This window comes from Danio rerio, chromosome 24 (assembly GCF_052040795.2).
Source record: "Danio rerio strain M-AB ecotype USA chromosome 24, GRCz13ab, whole genome shotgun sequence".
Taxonomy (NCBI): Eukaryota; Metazoa; Chordata; class Actinopteri; order Cypriniformes; family Danionidae; genus Danio; species Danio rerio.
Window position 1 is genome coordinate 5730001 of NC_141044.1, and position 14694 is coordinate 5744694.

General features: G+C 37.9%; 1 long non-coding RNA gene across 7 annotated transcripts in view; it reads right to left on the reverse strand.

The window, feature by feature from the left end:
- The window catches only part of LOC137489281 (uncharacterized), a 602555-nt gene that overhangs the window by 561720 nt on the left and 26141 nt on the right, over positions 1-14694 (reverse strand). For all 7 annotated transcript variants that reach the window (XR_015524713.1, XR_015524716.1, XR_015524717.1 and 4 more), the window contains exons 2-4: positions 8786-8869; positions 8561-8704; positions 6138-6278 (exon numbers count right to left, since the gene is read on the reverse strand). This is a non-coding gene — a long non-coding RNA (uncharacterized LOC137489281). The remainder of the gene's footprint in view (positions 1-6137; positions 6279-8560; positions 8705-8785; positions 8870-14694) is intronic.

The window sequence follows — 14694 nt, forward strand, 5'->3', positions numbered from 1 at the left end:
GGTAACACAAGGGGTAATAGGGTGGAATGCTGCTCAGAAGAAAAACTCCTGGAAAGAGCGCTCTCACACTTCAAACACGCTGACGTGAGACGTCTAGCCAATCAGAACATTCAGACACATTCCTATCTGCGCTGTTTATTATAAATAAAAGCTTTTGAATATTTTTACAGCTACATTTAGCTGCTAGTCACTAGGCAGATAACTTTTCTATGTTCATAATCAAAAAACACTGTGAAGCCCTGTGTTCAACTGCGTCATGCTCGTGCACGTGAAGACATGCTTAAGTGTTCCTCCATATTTTTACATCGAAGTTGTTCACAAGACCTATCCATCAACAAAACTTGCATGTAGTCAAATGTGACTGAAATGTAGAATTTGTAATGTAGTCTAATGTAAACATTTAGCTTTATCGCTTTTGCCTTTGGATGTCTCTGGGACAAAAAAAAAAGCCGCTTGCATTAATGCTAGAACTTTAAATAAAAGTGAAACCATCAACAAAAGCCTGACCCTATCTATGTTTACAAATACAAGCACAGCCGTTTAGAGGTCATTTCTGATTAATGATGTCAGAATTTACCGGTATTTTAGAATAGATGTGTGAACGGTCTTTTCCGGAAAAATTCCGTAACATTCTTGGCCCTATCATACACCCGGCGCAATGTGACACAGGGCGTGATGCAATTGTTGTTTGCTAGTTTCACCTTGCCGCAAGAGTGGTTTTTACGTTTTGCACCACGCTGTTTAAATAGCAAATGCATTTGCGCTCATATGTGCGCCCATAGGCATTCTGGTCTAAAAAGGAAGGCGTTCTGAGGCTCATTGCTGGCGCGTTGCTATTTTGAGAAACTATAATAGATTTTTGAATAGACCAGAACAAAGCGGGTCTATTGTCCAGCACAGAGTGCGTTAGTTGTGCACCTCACATACACACTGCTTAATACACAAAAGATGTAGAGCAATACGTAATGTATGTAAAAGAATTAAAATATTAGGATATAATAAGGAAATATATATGATGTAAATATAAAGGATTAAAATATTACAAAACATATTATTTTCTAGCCTACATAAATATAAAAACCACTGCCTTAATGCCTTCTTCATCTCTGTTTTTTTTTCAGTTTATTTGTGATGATTTGCTTTTGTATAATGTTATTATTATTAGCAGTATTATTTATTATATTCATATTTATATTTGTTTTATTAAAAAACAAGCCTAGATTTGCCCACCTGTCAGGTTTTAGACCATAAGGGGCACAGCATGTGTATTAGGATATAACTCGTGTTCTTGAGCACACTTCGTTATTATTGTTCATTTATTCGTTTGCTGGAAATTAGAACTGAATTTAGAAATTGTCTTGAAACAAATCTTTGCCCTTAACAAACTAAATTAATTACTTATAGGCTAATTGATGTCTGTGCGTACAATGTTTCCCTTTCCACAAGAGCGAAAGTGAAAGTAAATAAATTATCTCTCATTCTCGCGCTGTAGATGCTCTGTTTAACTGTTTTCTTGCTAGTGAAATGCTCAGTTTTTCCACTTACACCATGTAATTAGCAAATGCACTTATGGCACGACGTAGGTGGCTCTTAAAGGGAATGGGAGATGAGACTCTGATTGGTTTATTCTCAAAACACTCCTATAACTCATTAAGAAAATAAACTCAACCCTTTTAAATCATGCGCCACGGTGCAAAGCGGATTTTTCCGTCCTTAAATTAGCAAAAGTGGTTTCTGAAATGCCCTGGAATCGTTTGCGCCCTGCGCTTTGGGATTTGCACTTTGAGCATGGACCGTCAAATAGAGCCCCTTATCGGTGTGATTCTTTTTTGAATTTTCCCATAAAGTCGTTATGAAAATTTTCTGGATATTTACCGGTATCACTGTGTGAGAGGGGCTACTGACTGTTTTTAAAGCATACAGTATAGAAACATCAAAAAAGCTTACTGTATGTTCAGCAAGAAATGCAATTCTTAACTGTTATAAAAGCATGCTGAGCAATGGAAAGTCTCTGTAAGTAATGTTAACCACAGACTTGATTTCAGTCATAAACCGAAAAGTGCCTTTCTTAAAACCCATTAGAATCTCCCAAGAGGACTGGTGAATTACCCTTGCAGGTTGTCCAACAAATGGACGTCATGACTAAACAGCTTTCAAAATCCTTCAAGACCATAAAACCCCCCAAATACACAACACAACAGCTGAATGGACTGAATTTCTTGTGATTCGTCAATTAAATGAAATCAATCCAAAACGCAAAGGTGGTACGGCTGATAAGGTTGATAATACAAGGTTTTGATAAGGTTGAGATTTTCATTAGATGATGATGATGTTGTTCGCATGCCACAAACGCCTGTTGAGATTCAATTATGTGCTAATGTTTGCGGTTGAACTCGTGTCATTCATCAATTATACTATGAAATGGCCATCTGGTTTGGTCAGCAAGCTTTAAGTCATGACCCTCATCATTGCAGTCCATATTTTGTCATATGTTAATTTTTAAGATTGTTCACCAGGACATTCTAGAGAAAAGTATTAGTATTCCTGGCAGCCTAATGATAAATGGAAAATTACTGAATAAATGAAACTCATTGGCTATTTGTAGTGAAAATATTTTCTATCATGGGCATGTTATTTATTTTTGAAATCTATTTGATATAAATATCTTAAAGATCTTGGGGGTTTGGGTAGTTATTTTTTATTTTGATTATAAATTGTATTTTTATTTTGATTATAAACCAAATGAACATTTTAATATTACTATTATTATATTACAATAATATTAGTGAATTAATTTAAAAACTGAATAAATATAAATTTACACACATTTACACAAGTAAATATGTAGACTCAATGATGGGCTAAAAATCTGCAGATTTTTGTGCATGCAGATTCCATGTAGCCATACTGGATATATTTTAGATAAAATAGAAAATAATATGTGGATTTATATGTGGAAAAACCCCCCTACATAAATTTTATATACTTAATTATAACGATTATGAACAAATAGTCAGAATATTCAGAATGTTCAAAACTTGAACTCGCATACCCCACTTTGAATGTGCAGTTGCGCCCCTGGTCACACATAGGCTTTGAGCATTGATTCACAAATACGTTTTCAGGAATATGTGAAAACTAAGCTTCTATCTAAAGATAAACTGACTGATAATACTCTACTTTTGCAAATGGCCTTGCATCTCAAATAAATAAAAGCACCGCGGAGATGAGCACTTGGAAAAATGACCTCATGCTCTGCATTTTAGCTCAGATAAAGCCTCTGTAAAATACTGTAAAATTGGAGGAGTGGATGTCAGAAATCATAGGGAGGGATCGCAACCTCTCTCAATGTTCCTTGAAATGCGATGATTATAATGGCTGAAGTGGAGTAGGGAAAAGTGTTGAATGAATACGGTCAGGACTCTTATAAGCTTTCTAGTGCAATTTTGAAGAAACTAGTATTGATCCTTTTTTTTTTTTTGGTCCCCATCACACAAAAGCTATTCCCTCGTTTGCCCTTCACTTGCACCCATTTCACCCAGTGGGACGATTGTTCATCTGGCACAGATTTAGAGGCAACATCCTGCTCTGAGCAGCAGACATGTTGAGAAAGTCAAAAACAACAACTATAATAGGCAATTTAATGGAGTAGTTGATCTCAAAATAGAGAAAAATAACATTATTTGATGGACTCTTGTGTCAACCTGCGTGTTGTTGGTATCATTCATTCATTCATTCATTCATTCATTCATTCATTCATTCATTCATTCATTTATTTATTTATTTATTTATTTATTTATTTATTTATGTTTTAATGTTAATTTGATGTTGTGTGTGTGTGTGTGTGTGTGTGTTTGATTTAACCGAGTAGTTGACCCTTAATAATAGAGAAAAGATATTTATTTATTTATTTATTTATGTTTTAAAGTTAATTTGATGTTGTGTGTGTGTGTGTGTGTGTGTGTGTGTGTGTGTGTGTGTGTGTGTGTGTGTGTGTGTGTGTGTGTGTGTGTGTTTGTGTGTGTGTGTGTTTGATATAACCGAGTAGTTGACCCTTAATAATAGAGAAAAGATATTTATTTATTATTTTTTTTTTATTTACTTACTTATTTATTTTGTGTGTGTATGTGTGTTTGATATAAACAGCCCAGGCTCTACATTCTGCAAAATATACATTTATGTTTTGTTGCACATTTCAAATAAACATCCACTAGAGGGCACTGTACAAATTCTTGCTAATCTTAGGGAATGTTTGGTTCTGTGGCTGCGTCCAAAATCGCCTGCAACTCAGTAGGTTGTGGATTTGAATTTAAATGTACTACTCCACCAATCGAAAAGTATATTTTATACAGTATGTATATATTTAATTAAACTTGGACGTACTACATCCGCCATTTTGTCATCATCACATGACCGACCAGCGCCAGTTTTGGCACTTCACTCTCCTTTATGAATTCTCTTGCTTTGCATCATAACAAAGCGAAGCATGCATCAGATGCACACTTCAGAATCGCCAAAAGTAGTAGGTCATTCGGGTACTTCTCGCATACCGTTTTTCGAATGCTATAAATTCAGACATACTACTCGGCTCACATAATTTTTTTAGCGTACTATATAGTATAAAGGTATGTGATTTCGGATGCAGCCTATGTTTTAGATACACGTCCCATTTGTACCTACTTCCCCCATTTTACATTGCACACCACAAATCTCATGTTAAATATTTATGATCAAATACGTAAAAAATGTAAATCTCATGTTGGATATTTACAAACAAATACATAAAAACGTAAAACTCATGTTTGATCTTTACGATTAAATATGTAAATATTAAAAATCTTCAACAACATGTGAAATATTAACACTCTGAAACACTGAATTCAAGATTCGGCAGATTGAAACAAAACAATATCGAAGCAAAATACAAATCAATACCCAATCAATGTGCTAAACAGTATCCAATCAGAATGCGAGCACACTTAAAACGACATAAATATAAAACATTTTCCTCCAAAATTTGGATTTTACACAAAAAATTTATCAACTACCCATATGCATTGTGTGTGCGTGCGTGGGTGTGTGTTTGTATGTTTCATACCATAATTGCAGGTAAATTTCCAGAATTATCCAATATTTTGAACAATTGTAAACTAGAACAATATATATATATATATATATATATATATATATATATATATATATATATATATATATATATATATATATATATATATATATATGTATATATATATATATGTATGTATATATATATATTTTTTTTTTTACTAGAACGATATACAATACAACAAATGTCAAAATTACAGTAACCTGAATCCATTAGACTAGTGATGTCAAATATCTAAATGTGATATGAAGCATTCGATTCTGTTGCTAGTTGTTTAAATAACAGGTAAACATTTTAAAGCGCTAACAGAGAGTTGACATTCTTCACCATGTTTGTGCTTTAGCTCATGATGCTAACCTCATGTCTAAAACAGAGTTTGATGTATTTTCATCATATTAATGTTTTTAAATGTGATTCAGAAGTTTAAGAAAATAGCTCAATAACCTATTGACCTAGATGTATCTACTATTTTAAATATTTAGTAACCATTAATGAGAAATCAATACCTACATCCCTCAATACCTTCGAACGTTTCCTGCCAGAGGAAGTGACATCACTTGGGGCAGGTCACATGATTTTTCAATCAGTGCTTTAAAGGTTATGCCTTTTTTTTAAATGATGTAACAGAGCTGACATGTACACAGATACTTAAGCAAAATGTAATTCTGTTATTTGTGAAGTTACAATAAAATACTGACAATAAATATTCAAATGTTGTTCTTCCTAATTCCCAGAAGCCCTAAGCGGCTGCTTACCTCGCTTATTGGTGAAGTCCACCCCTGGTCACAGCCAGGCCAGGTTCTTCCCATTCACGTTCACCTAAAACATCCCGTTCATATTCAACGCAATCATCAAGATCCCTCTCACCTGCCTTCTGATCACTTACACACCAGCACATCATCCCCTCTCATCACTCCAACTGTATATAACCCCTCCCCGTCCCTCATGGTCTGGCCTTTTCGCATACAAACCATCACAGTCAATGAAAGCTTATACGCATAGTTATTCTTACCTATATGCTCTAGCTTATCTCCAGTGTCTGCATCTCTTCTCCTTCCTAGTGTGATTCCTTCCTGGTTGTGATTTCCCTGACGTCCTTTCAGTGTTCATCATCAGTCTCTGGTTCCATCCCATCATCTGGTCCACTGCTCACCTACGCAAGATAAAGACTACCTCATCACTGCATTCCTGTCCATATCTCAAATAAACTGTTTGTATTAATTGTTCATATTAACTGCTTTGGTCTCGTCCCCCTTCTGTGGCAATAACATTCAAACATTCATTTTAAAGAGACAAATTGATATCATTAATTCAAGGCTCATCTTTAAGACCCAAAATGTACCTGCAATTCTAGATTGACCCATATAATCCTTAATTCCGATTGGCTGGAAGGTTTGGTATAAAACATTTTGTTGCACAGGTAGATCTAGTCACTTATTCACAATTATAGTAATAGTATTGTTCATCCATTCATTTTGCTTCAGGTTAGTCCAGGGATGTCCAAACCTGGTCTTGGAGAGTCGGTGTCCTGCATAGTTTAGCTCCAACTTCCTTCAACACACCTGCCTGGAAGTTTCTAGTATACCTAGAAAGAGTTGATTAGCTGGTACAGGTGTGTTTAATTGGGGTTGGAACTAAAATATGCAGGACACCAGCCCTCCAGGACCGAGTTTGGGCACCACTGGGTTAGTCCCTGTCCCTGATTTATCCCTGAGGTTGCCACAGTGGAATGAACCACCTATCATTATTATTTACTGTATAAAATTTACTTTGCATGTTCTTCCTGCATTCGAGTGGGTTACCTCCAGGTGCTCCGGTTTCCCCCACAGTCCAAAGACGTGCGGTACAGGTGAATTGGGTAGGCTAAATTGTCCGTAGTGTATGAGCGTGTGTGTGAATGTGTGTGTGGATGTTTCCCAGTGATGTTTTGCGGCTGGAAGGGCATCCGCTGCGCAAAAACTTGCTGGATAAGTTGCCGGTTCATTCCGCTGTGGCGACCCCGGATTAATAAAGAGACTAAGCCGACAAGAAAATGAATGAATTAATTAATTAATTAATGAATTATTATTATTATTATTATTATTATTATTATTAGTATTAGTATTATTATTATTTTGAAGTGACAGATTTTCTATGAACAGTTATTGTTAACAAAATAGACAAATTAAATAGTCTGTTGTGTCTTTAAGGTTGTGATCAGTATTCTGTAATATGGCATGTCTTGCTAATTAAATAGGATTTTCCCTACTAATCTCTAAAAATAAAATAAATTGACTCGATTTAAGATCTAAAAAGTGTTTTTCACTTCCTTTTCATGCTTAAGATGTTAATATTAAATGTTGCTGCGAGGCTTTGTCGAGATTTATCAGAAGTAAACAGATACGGGCCCTCAAGCTACAGGCAGACGTGTTGTGAGATGCGTTCGTTCATATTCTGAAACTATTACATGCTGCAGATTCATACACGATATTTCCACTTTACAGCTTGCATTCTTTGCTTTCTGATACAGCCGTGATGATATTTAATTTTACTTTGCATTATTTAGGAGAAATGTTTTCCATCCGGTGTCTTTCCTCTAAATGTGGGAGTTTTGTTTCGGCACAAAAGAATGTACGCAGAATAAACAAGCGCTAAATGGAGGAAATTGCTTTGTAGACTCCTTAATGACGCTTGTACACTTCCTCCCCCTCTTCGGAATATTTTGGTCACAGATAAGCACGTAAATCGCTGGAGATGCACACCCGCCGACTGCCGCCCTTTGATGTTTACAAGCCCTTCTCAAACCCGCTTAAAATGCTCAAAACTGAAAAGCCAGAAAAACAGATGTAATAGAGTCTTCCTGTTGCTGGAAGGAAATTGTCAACAGGAATGATACGCTCCTCCGCGGCTGGCTAATACGGACAAGAAGAGGTAACTTAAAGGCAGTAAGATGTCAATCTTAATATGTTTGCTTGCTCTACTTAACTTTCTTGCTGACGTTAATGACGGTACGAAGTATAAGCCATTACAATGGCCAGATTGTTTTGAGTCAAAGATCCATTCATTCAAATCTAGAAATAAGGACACGGCTGCAAAGTGTATTGTACAAGCCAACCCAGCCTCACTATGCATACGTACCCAGGCCCAGGACAGCAAAATACATAACTGGAGGTACGTCTGCTCACAGTTTTTGTTTTTGCACATCCACCAGAGGCTGCGGCGTATGCTTTTTGATCTCAAATTTGTCTTGCGCATCCTCTTCTTACGTAAATCCACCAGAAGACGAAATATACACTTCATCCGACCAGGCCAGCAACTGACCGACTGACCTACCCACCCCCATCTCTAAACCCAACTGATAGTGTTTTCTAAAGCTGTCAAGAAAAAGAAAAGCTTTCGTGGTCACGTGATTTCAGCTTGTTGTTTATCTGTTTGTTTATTTTGCTTTTGTTTTACCTGATTTCTGGAACCGTTCCGCCAAACTCGAACACTGCTATCACGTTCAACTCCGCTTCACGTCCCAAGTTTGCTGACATACGCGGTGAGCCACTTGGAAGTTGTAACGCTGGAAAATCCATCCATATTGAACTAAGTGGTCAGCTGGTAGGGCAAAAAGGAACAGAAGCTTTTAGTGGCGTCTCTGTAGCGTTCTTTTTAAAGATGAAATGTAGCCAGACGTACCTCTGGGTACATAATTTGCACTGTACAGAAAGATAGACTTGGGTTCATATCCACAATGAGCCATGTTGGTACAAGCAGCATACACTGTGGATAAAAAAAGCCATTTAAATAATATTATTCAATATTATATTTAAAAAAACTAAACATTTAAGTAAAGTAAGTTTGAACTTAAATGTAAATATGACATATTTAAATGCATGACATACAACGTATTATAATTATTTACCACAGTTTACAGTAAAAGTTTGACAGTACCGACACTTTAACAGTATGTTAAAGACAGTGGGAGAAATTATAAAATTCTATTTAAAGGGTAACGAAACACCAAAACACATTATTTGAGATGTTGACAGTCACATATGTGCCCCACGGTGCTAAAACACAATTAGAACACGTATATTTCAGAAAAAAAAGTAAAAATTGGTTGTTTTTTGCGTTATTTTGAGCAAATTCGTTTTTCCGGTTTAAAACTAATTCTTTAAGCTGCGTCGCGGTGATTAGAACCCTAAATGTATTCCAGCGTGGCGACTGGATGTCTAAGGTGACGTGTTTAAGCTTTCAGTAGTGATTCATGAGAAAGACTTCAAACTAAATAAAAAAAGTTCAAACCAATCTATTGAACGTGTCTCCAACTTGTCTTCGAAGACTGTTTTTACCTGTTACAGTGTTTAGACGGCAGAGAGACGCCACGTTGTGTTGCCAAAACAATTGGAAGAACAAGAATTGTTTGGAGATACGGGTCGTCAGTGTTGCGTTTATAAATGTGCTGAATCAAATGTTTTATTCTCATTTCCCGCTATGAGAGCGCAGCTGGACTCACGTGTGGATCAGTGCACACGACATGACAGAAATAAGTTTGGAACATTTTTTACCAGAGAGCTTTTCGCATCGCTGATGGTGTTGATTGCCCTAACTCTACAGATTTTGTAAGCGATCAGTGGTCTTTGTTTGTGTATTCAAATGGCAAAGTTAGTATCGTCAGCAGTATTCTTTCAGTGTTTAAAGACGAACATTACTCAAAATTATTTACTTTAATATCACTACAAGATTATGGACTGATGATCTGCTGTAAAAGCTGCTTTCCAAATGTAAACATGTAAACACCGCAATCAAACTATTACTATCGTGTAGAATTTTCCCCGCATTTTATTACAGGACAATCTATACACACACGGCTTTCTGAAGCTACCTAGTGCATTTGAGTTACCGAGGTTTTTTTTTTTCTCCCATACAGTGTGCTGTATCAAACACTGCATTAAAACTACACTCTTTCAGCAGTTCCTTGCATCCAATTTGTAATGAGGAGCATGTATGAAATGTTTCCTGAATGAAAGTGAAAGTGTCAAACTGCAGTTAAAGTCGACAAATGAATAATTTGGCAAATAATTCACCGTCACCGTCTTTCTCCCCTGTGTCTGTGTTTGTTTTGCCTCTTTGAAAATCAGCGTGTGCCCAAACGGAAACTCCTATTTTTATGCAAACCCATCCCTCTTTCCCTCTCCCAACACTTCCACCTGAACAGAGCTGGACACACCCACTTTCCTGACTTTTTTCAAACTAGAGGTGTGAAAACACCCAGCTGAGACAGGGGTGTTTCATGGCCTTTAAAAAAAAACGTGATCCTGGATGATAAAACAAGTGTATTTTTGCACAGATTTTTCATTTTCTACAAAATTATATTGAAAAATCAATACAATAATAAGTAAATACCATGCTACATCAAGATATTTTGTACATTTCTTTAACTATCAAAGCTCAAATGTAATGTGGATTGCCATGTGCTTCATTTAAACCGGTTTAAAGGTAATTTTCCCAATATTTAGATTAGTTTAAACCCTCAGAATCACTCTTTTTAAACTGTTGCATCTCAGCCAAATATCGTCCTATCCTAACCAAGTCACATAAATGCAAACCTTATTTATTTTTAATCTAGCTCTCGGATAATGTATAAATCTCAATTTCCAAAATGGATATTTAAAATACCTAGTTGATCATTTAGAAAAGTGGCAGAAGGTAGATTTTTTTCAATAAATCATGCTGAACCTACTGGAACCTACATGAACCCAAGATTATCATAGAAATCTGTCAAGTTTGGTGAAGGAAAAGTCAGGGTTCGGGGACACATTCAGTATGGGGAGGTGCGAGAGTGGATGGCAACATCAACAGCCTGAGGTATCAAGACATTTGTGCTGCCCATTACATTACAAACCACAGAAGAAGGCAAATTCTTCAGCAGGATAGTGCTCCTTTTCATACTTCAGCCTCCACATCAAAGCTCCTGAAAGCAAAGAATGTCAAGGTGCTCAAGGATTAGCCAACCCAGTCACCATGAACATTATGGAGCATTTTTTGGGTAATATGAAGGAGGAGGCATTGAGAATGAGTCCAAAGAATCTTGATGAACTCTGGGAGTCCTGCAAGAAAGCATTCTTCACCATTCCAGATGACTTTATTAATAAGTGATCTGAGTCATTGAAGAGATGTATGGATGCAGTCCTCCAAGCTCATGGGAGTCATACACAATATGCTTTTTCCACTGCACCATGACTTTATATTCTATACTATACATTATTTCTGCTAAGTGACAAGACTTTTAAGCAAAGTCAGATCCTAATGTCCTAATTAAATAATAAAAATCAATCATGACCATATTTCATTTAAGTAGAATAAGCACAATCTGGAGGTCTTTGCCTTTCATTTAAGCCACTTCTGATACCAAATGATCAACTAGAAGTCAAATTATGATTTGTTGTTCCAAAAACTTAGATAGGCGACAAGACTTTTGTCAGGTAGTGTATGACTTATGCTATATACTTGTAGTTTTGCAGTCCAAGGTCACAGCTTAATTAGGTAAATAAAAGCACTCATTGCTCAGCTAACTGATTTGAATGTTCATCTAAAAAAGAATGCAAGGCAATAAACATGCATTCAAGTTCAATGACTAAGAACATTCTGAGCCTAGTATTCATAACTGCCATGATAAGTACCCTTTTATAACAAATATGCAAGTGTGCGTTCTTCAAAAGGGTATATTTATAATTCCACTGCATCTGATTGGATGCTACCTAACTGAACCTTTTTTTCTTCTGTGAGCACATCACATCAGCAAAGCATCTGCTTTAAATGCTGTCAGCTGAGATCTCTTTATCTCTGTTTCTCTAATGCTCTTTTTGATGATGCATCTCCTATTGACTGCTCGCGCACGCTTGGATTATAAATCTCCCAAGGTTTGCTCAAACCCTCCGTTTTTTTTTTTTTCTCCCTCCTTCACATCAGTATTCACAATAAGCTTCTTATCTGCCATGTTCCCCATCATTCCCCCCAGATGCTTTGACTCTTTCTAGTTAAAGTTCATCATGACTTCAAATGAGGTCCATCTGTCACTCTTAGCCACCCGGTGGCCTTTGCTCTCGCTGTGCCCAATGGAGGGTCTCCAAGGGGGTGGGTTAGACCTCTGTAACCCCGCCTCCTATTGGGACTGCAGATGACTGACAGCCAGTTCACAGCCCTGCCACTAGAAAAGTCAGTCAGAACCACAACACAAACCTGCAATGTCAACCGAAAACACACTAGAGAACAGATCGCTACAGCTGAGAGGGCTTAATGGAGAGTAAAGAAAAGGTGAGAAATGACTTCAATCCTGACAGCTTTGATCAGCGCAGCTTTATTTGACCTTTTCCCCTTTTTGACACTGAATGTGGATGTTGTCAACATCAAGATTTAAGGTTAAAATGTTAAACAGTTCCATGGAGAAGCTTTACCATCTGTTGAGGATTTACATTGCACAAAAAGTTGTTCAAAGTACTAAAATGGTCTTCATTTATCCATTTTCCTTCATCTTAGTCTCTATTTCAAAAATCGCCACAGCGGAATGAACCACCGACTATTCCAGCATATCATGACCCTGGAATTATGAGGTTCTAACTGCGTTCTTAATGATTTTGAGATATTGAGCTTTAAAGTTTTTGAATTCCATAGCAAACAGTATGTGTGTTCATTCATTCATTTTCTTGTCGGCTTAGTCCCTTTATTAATCCGGGGTCACCGCAGCGGAATGAACTGCCAATTTATCCAGCAAGTTTTTATGCAGAGGATGCCCTTCCAGCCGCAACCCATCTCTGGGAAACATCCACACACACATTCACACACACACACTCACACACTACGGACAATTTAGCCTACCCAATTCACCTGTACCGCATGTCTTTGGACTGTGGGGGGAAACCCACCGGAGCACCCGGAGGAAACCCACGCGAAGGCAGGGAGAACATGCAAACTCCACACAGAAACGCCAACTGAGCCGAGGTTCGAACCAGCGAACTTCTTGCTGTGAGGCGACAGCACTACCTACTGCGCCACTGCCTCGCCCCAGTATGTGTGAAGCGGATAAATCGTGCTATTCGCGCGTAAACAGACATGCGAAAATTTGAGTTTACTCACTTTATTCGCGCGTGAAAATCCGCTTCATGCGTGATGGGCAGGGTTTCTGTCTGCCTAGTGACTGTAGCTTTGTTGCTAAATGGCTAACAAGGTTAGTTGTGTTTATGTGCTTTATAAAGGCTGAAAAACAGCATCGATACGTTTGGAGCAGTGCACTAAAGTCTAAATAAAGACTAAATCCTTTCAGAGGTGCACCCAGCTCTGTGAGCTCATAAACTCCTCCAGAAACTTAACCTGGATGATGGAGGCATTCAGCGGCGCTCCTGACTGAGCCAAGCCCAGTTTGATGAACTGTTGTCGGTGTGTGCAGGAGGATTTTCCCCAGGGACACCAACAACAGATGCTACATCATAATCACGCCCCCACAAGAGCAAGCTCATGATTGACGTGGCGTGAATGTCTGCTTAAGTTCAGATTTTCGAACTCGAGCGATTTTCGCAAAAGGAGCGTTAAGTGCGTCAAACACGTAAAGTGCTCAATTTGCACCGCACCATTCGCGCTACACCATTTGCGCATATCGCAATCGTGTAGCACCATTCAGCCAATTTGCGCCGCGCCATTCATGTATATCGCGCCGCAGGATGTCTATTCAGGCTTTTGCATTGCCTTAACATGTAAATCACTTGAGCTTGACGCTTCTTCCCCATTCACACTCATTCACACACACTCATACATTATGGACAGTTTAGTTTTGTATTGTCATTTATTAGGCAAATAACAACCTGAACAGGCGAGGCAGTGTCGCAGTAGGTGGTGCTGTCGCCTCACAGCAAGAAGGTCGCTGGGTCGGTGGTTCGAGCCTTGGCTCAGTTGGCGTTTCTGTGTGGAGTTTGCATGTTCTTCCTGCGTTCGCATGGGTTTCCTCCGGGTGCTCCGGTTTCCCCCACAGTCCAAAGACATGCAGTACAGGTGAATTGCGTAGGCTAAATTGTCCATAGTGTATGAGTTTGTGTGTGTGAATGTGTGTGCGGAGATGGGTTGCGGCTGGAAGGGCATCCGCTGCGTAAAAAACTTGCTGGATAAGTTGGTGGTTCATTCCGCTGTGGGGACCCCGGATTAATAAAGGGATTAAGCCGACAAGAAAATGAATGAATGACAACCTGACCAGCACATTCAACTTTCCTCAGTCAGAACTTGGCCATTTCAATAAAAAAGAATTCATAGATTTAAAAATAAAAGTTACTTGTAAAATGTTTTCTCAATTTAAAAACATCACAGTGGTGAAAAAAGACTTCTCTGACGTCAGCTTGTGTTTTCTTGCACAGCTGCATGTTAGACTCATGAAAAACATTTGTTAGCATTGGCCAAAACTGATAAGCTGAAGTCACACCGAAGGCACACCCAACAGAGGATTCTGCTTGGTCTACAAGCCTTTTTTGATGGGTTGTTTTCACTGTTTATGTGTGCTAAACAATCCTTTGTTCTGGTATGGATGCTAATATAAGTAGTTTTCTAGTATAGCTTTCTAA